Here is a 5,885-nt window from a genome sequence, read left to right as displayed (position 1 = left end):
GCCACATCACAATCCCTTCTTCTCCATTCTCCTCTTGGGATTTTGGGTGCACATGCCATGCCCCCAGAGTGATTTTCAAGCCACCAGGTCCAGGACTTGACCAATGGTCAGCCATGTGGGAGTCCAGAGCCTTAACCACCACACCCCACCTATTATACTATTTTAAAGTTACAGATTTGCACATTTGTCTCCCCAAGTAGGCTCTGAGATCTTCATATTTCAGCACGTGGGATAATGCAGGATATGTAATAAATACTTACTAAATGGTCTTTGAAATGGCATCCCCATAGCACAATGGTTAAGTACTTTGCTTTGGGAGCTGGTTTTAGAAGTCAGGAAGCCAAATCAAAGCTGGGCAAGTGCAGAGTCCCAACCCTGACTGAGGCGCACACCACTTCTATAGCCAGGAGGCCAAAGCGTGCTCAGGAGTTAGCAGGTGTAGTAACTTTTCCTCCTTCTCCTGTGACAGACTTTTCTTGTCCCTGGGTTCAAGCAAACCCATGATAGCATCATACTTTAGGCTCTTGAGGATGGTGAAAAAATGAAATAATAAAATTCAAAAAGATGAACAGTAACAACGATGGTGACTTTTTGGAAGTTGGAACCCTTATAAATTGCTGATGGGGAGCCAACCCCATGGCATAGTGGTTGAGGGAGCCAGATCCCACCTGGCTGACCACTATGCAAATCCCAGCCCCAGCAGCTTGAAAATCACACTGGGCACATGTGCAGGCATGCCAAGAATCTCAACAGGATGGAGAAATGGAGAAGGACTGCATTATATCCCATTGAGCAGGTGCTATCTCTCTCTCTCTTTCTGTCTCAAGTACACATGCCCTCTGGCAACTAAAGAAAAAAGGAAATTGATAGTGGGAATACAAAATTGGATGGCCACTTTAGAAACTAGTCTGAAAATTCCTGGAAAAGTTCAACGTAGTTACCATATAACCCAACAATTTTTCTGGATATATACCTAAGAGAAATATAAAAATGTATGTACAAAATTTTGTACAAGAAAGGTCAAACATCATTCATAGTAGCCAAAAAGCAGAAACCCCAATGTTCATTAACTGATAAATGTATAAACAAAATGCAGTATTGCCACTCAAGGGAATATTGTTTACTCATTAAAAAGGAAAGAAGTACTGGTACTTCCTATAATATGGCTGAACCTTGGAAGCATTATGTAAGAGTCCAGACACAAAATACCATATATGGATCCACTAACATAAAACGCCCAGAACAGGCACATACATAGAGACAGAAAGTACATTAGTGGTTACCAAAGACTAGGAGGAGGGAGGATAGGTTTTTACAATGATAAAAATGTTCTAGTCTGGCCCTGTAGGCTAGTGGTTAAGGGGGCCAGATCCCACATGGCCAACCATGGTTCAAATCCCAGCTCCAGTAACTTGAAAAATACACCAGGCCTGTGTGCATTCATGCCCCAAATCCAACAGAATGGAGAAATGAAGGGATTACAGAGTGACTACGTCCCACTGCAAAGTGCTTTCTCTCTCCTCTTCTCCCCTCTCTCTGTCTCTCTTTCTCGGGTAAGTACACACAACCTCTGGCAAATTAAAAATTAATAATAATAAAGCTACTATTTCTTTCAAATAGAAATTCCTAGAAGTGAGGGACAAGCAGTTAGCATAATGGCTATGTTGCTGGACTCCCATGTAGTCTACCACAGTTCGAGTCCCGGACCCGGTGGCTTAAAACTCACACCCGGCACATGTGCATGCATGCCCAAGATCCCGAGAGGAGAATGGAGAAGGGATTGCAGTGTGGCCATCCCCCCTGGGGGGGTGATTTCTTGCTTTCTGTCTCCCTGTCTCTCTCTCTGTCTTTCTGGCGAGCGCATGCTCCCTATAGCAAAAACCTCTCCAAAAAAAGAAAAAGAAAAAAGAAATTCCTAGAAGTAAAAAGTATATCAAAAATATTCATTGGATGAGTTTAACGGCAAACTGAAAAATCATTAGGAATTATCTAATCCAGAGAACAGAGGACTAAGGACTAGAAACAAATTTAGAAGAGCCTCAGGAATTAGGGAGACAACATTCAACAGTCTACCACCTATGATTGGAGTTCCGGAAAAAGAAGAGAATACAGATAGAGCTGTATGGGATAGGTCTGTAGCCTGGTAATTAAGGCAACCATATCCCACATGGCCAGCCCTGAAGTCTGAGTCCCAGACCTGGCAGCTTCAAACATATCTTAGGCACATGTGCATGCATACCTCAAAATCCCAACATGATAGAGAAATGGAGGAGAAGGGATTGTGGCATGGCCATTCCCCACGGGGGATGCTTTCTCTCTGTCTCTCCCTCTGGTGAGTGTATTCACCCTCTGGCAAACTTAAAAAGCAATAATAAATAGGGATGTGAAGACAGGAGTAAACTCGATTTTTCCTATACAAAAATCAACATAGAACATATCTGTAACCTGAAGGACGGTCATTTCTCCCCACACATCAAACAGGCGATCACCTGCCGTGGGCAGTAGCTGAGAGTCCTCTAACTGAATTCTGATGCTATCTACCTGGAGACAGTGTCAGAAACCGTAGGCTGTAGGCTCAGTCTCAAAGAGACTTCCCTATTTTAATAACAATCACAAACTGCAAGTTGCTTAACCTGTGCTTCTGAGCACCCAGCAATAAATTGGAGTTCCCATAATTCCCATCTCAGGTTCAATTAACTTGTGAGGGCAACTCAGGGTGCAGGGCAATACTATTTACATTTCCTGGTTTATTACAAAACATATAGATGAAAAGATGCATAGGGCAAAATACAAGTGGTCTTCAAAAAGTTCACGGAAAACGGGGACTGGCAGATGGCATAATGATTACATTGCTGGACTCCCACATAGTCGACTGCAGTTCAAGTCCCAGCCCCAGCAGCTTTAAACTGACATCAGGTGCGTGTACATGCATTCCCCAAATCCCGAGATGAGAAGGGAAAAGAAGGGATTGCAACGTGGCCATGCCCCCTGAGGGGCGGGGGGGGTGTCTCATTTTTTGTCTCGCCAGCAAGCACATGTGCACCTACAGCAAAAATCTCTTAAAAAAAAAAAAGTTTGCAGAAAATGCAGATTATGGAGAAGACTGCATGGCTTTCAAAATCTTTTGTACCAAAATAAACTCCTATCTTTGTTCCACTTCTCTGCAAACCTTTTGAACTCCAGGCCTATGGGGAAAGAAACACAGAGCTTCCCCTCCCCTTCTGGGCACACCACCCTCCAAGAACCTCCAGCGATCTGGAAGCTCTCTGAACCCTATCCTTTTGGGCTTTCATGGTGGTTTTATTATGTAGGCATGCTGGATTAAATCATTGGCCACTAGTGATCAACTTAACCTTCAGCCTCTCGTCCCTCCTTGAAAGTCCCAACCCTCTAACCCTCCCTTGGATTTTCAGGTGATCGACCTCTACCTGAAACTACTTAGTGACTGCTGCTATCATGAACTCATTAGCAATAAAAAAGACATTTACCACTTTGGACAGTCCAAGGACCTTAGGAGTTATCTGCCAGAAAATGGGATGAAAACTCATGCAGAAAAATAGTTGAAGAAATACTGGCTAAAATCATCCCCAAATTTGTTAAAATATAGGTCCTGGGTTCACACCCCAGAACCTCCCTAAGCACACCAGGAATGCATACACATACACACAGGCCAGCTAAAACTGAGGAGGATCATGATCTGAGTCATTTCGGTGCCATGCTCTCTGAAATCAATAAACTACAAATGAAAAAAAAAAAAAAAACCTCTCAACCCATTAGTCTATGTCCAATTAAAACATCCTTCAAAGATGAGGGTAAAATAAATACATCTGGTGGCCAGCAGGTGGAGTGATGGTTAAGGCACTGGATCCTACATGGCAGACCTTAGTTAGAACCCTGGACCTGGAGATTTGAAAATCACCCCGGACACATGTATATTCATGCCTAAAATACTGAGAAGAAAATGGAGAAGAAGGGATAGTCATGTGGCTATTCCCCTGAGGGGAGATTTCTTACTTTCCCTCTCTCTGTCTTTCTCTGTCTCCCTCTGGTGAGCACATATGCCCTATGGCAAAAACCTAGAAAATATATTTTTAATTAAAAAAAAATACTTTTTTCACAAAAACATGAGCTGAGAGAATTCATCACCAGCAGAACTGTACTGTAGTAACTGCTAAAGGATTCAGGTGAAGGGAAATGATAACAGATGGAAAACTGGAAAAGGGATAGCCCTGATGGTAGTGTCTAAATCCCTTTCTTACACAGGGGAGGGAAAAAGATTGAAGCCGCTGGGCTAAATGGACTGTGAACCACTGAGTGTGCTCTATGTTATCAGGCACTACTTTTTAAATTAGAAGTTAACCCATTAATTGGTTATAATATGAATCTAATGGATTGCAAAGAACATTTTTAAAAATGTAACAGGGTAGAATGAACCAGAAAAGAATAAAACAGAATCACCCTTTTTTAAAAATCCAGGAACAAACAGTAAATGCCCATGGGATAAATAATATCTTTTTTAAAAATCCTACCAATGAAATGATAGCCCATTAAATACTGTAATGTCTTATATAAACGTCATCATGACATTCTTCTTAAAGTTTAATGTTGATGGGCCAGTCTCCTTTATTAGACCACGAGAGCCATGTAACTTACTGTTCCCTCTCTGACCTAGCTGTCAGGAAGCTCAGAAATAAGTTTTTGCTTAATTACAGCAGCTATTCTTAGCCAGGATTGTCTGATATAGTAATATACTCCCAAGTCTCCTAGGGCTTGTTCCACTAAAATCATGATGATTCCAGATGGGGATACTGTGACAGCACAGCCTCAACTGGAATATGACACAGCATTAGCCTAACAGCTTTGAAAAATTAACACCTCATGTAAGCACCCAGTGCCGCCCACATTTCCCACCCCCAGTCACTGAAATCTACACTTCCTTCTAATGACTTCTTACAAACAGAACAAAAGCAACAAGTTGAGGTGATGCAGCAAAGATGAGCTCGGGGTCAGCTTCAAATTTGAAATTCAGCTTCATCTTTCAGTGATTATTTGGTGGTAACACACTGTAGCAGACATGTTTCCTGACCTCTGGAAAACTTGGGTTTCTGTTCTATATGATGTGCTTAATACTGACTGCCAAAGCTGCTGAGGTGAAGCACCTAGCCCAGTGTCTGGAATATAGCAGGCGCTTGATAAATGTAGTCTTCTCTCTTTGAATGCCAAGAACGCATGGCCAGAGCCACAAGACCTCCCGGGATCTGGCTCGCCCTTACGGCTCTCCCTCTGGATCACCCTGCTCTACACCTCGATGTATCTGTCCACATCTGCACACAAAGTACCAATGACTGACACCTAGCTTCAGGTCCCCTCGGCTCATTGTTGTTGCCAAACAAGTGGGCACTTCTCCACTTCATGCCTCTCTCAAGAACTACCCAGCACAAGACATCCAGCAAAATCTCTGTTGCAGACAAGCGAATACACCGAGGTACTCACTATAATTTGGGAAGCTTGGTTGAATAATATTCCCTCCACCAAACTCCTTTAATTTACTTTTCTTATTAAAAAAAAGTTTGTTTATTTATTTATTTATTCCTTAAGCGACAGAAAGAGAAACAACGAGACAGGAATTCCCAGTAGGGTCCCAACGCTGCAGTTCACCCTCAGCCCCAGCCGCATAGGTGCCCAGTGTGCTCAGGAAGGTCCCAGGACCCTTGCCACGTGGGTCCAGTTGCATTACCGCTGTCCCACCACCTAGCCCCTCAGTTCTCTTGTCTTCTAAGAAAAGCACCTAAGAAAGGCAGAGAGTAAATGGCTGATGTCAGAGTCCTTGCAGAGCACGACTGTGGGCAAGGACGGGAAGAGACTTTGGGAATCTGTGAGGCCAT

The sequence above is a fragment of the Tupaia chinensis genome, unplaced genomic scaffold, assembly GCF_000334495.1.
Source record: "Tupaia chinensis unplaced genomic scaffold, TupChi_1.0 Scaffold149011_1, whole genome shotgun sequence".
NCBI classification, from domain to species: Eukaryota; Metazoa; Chordata; class Mammalia; order Scandentia; family Tupaiidae; genus Tupaia; species Tupaia belangeri.
This window is presented reverse-complemented; position numbering follows the sequence as displayed.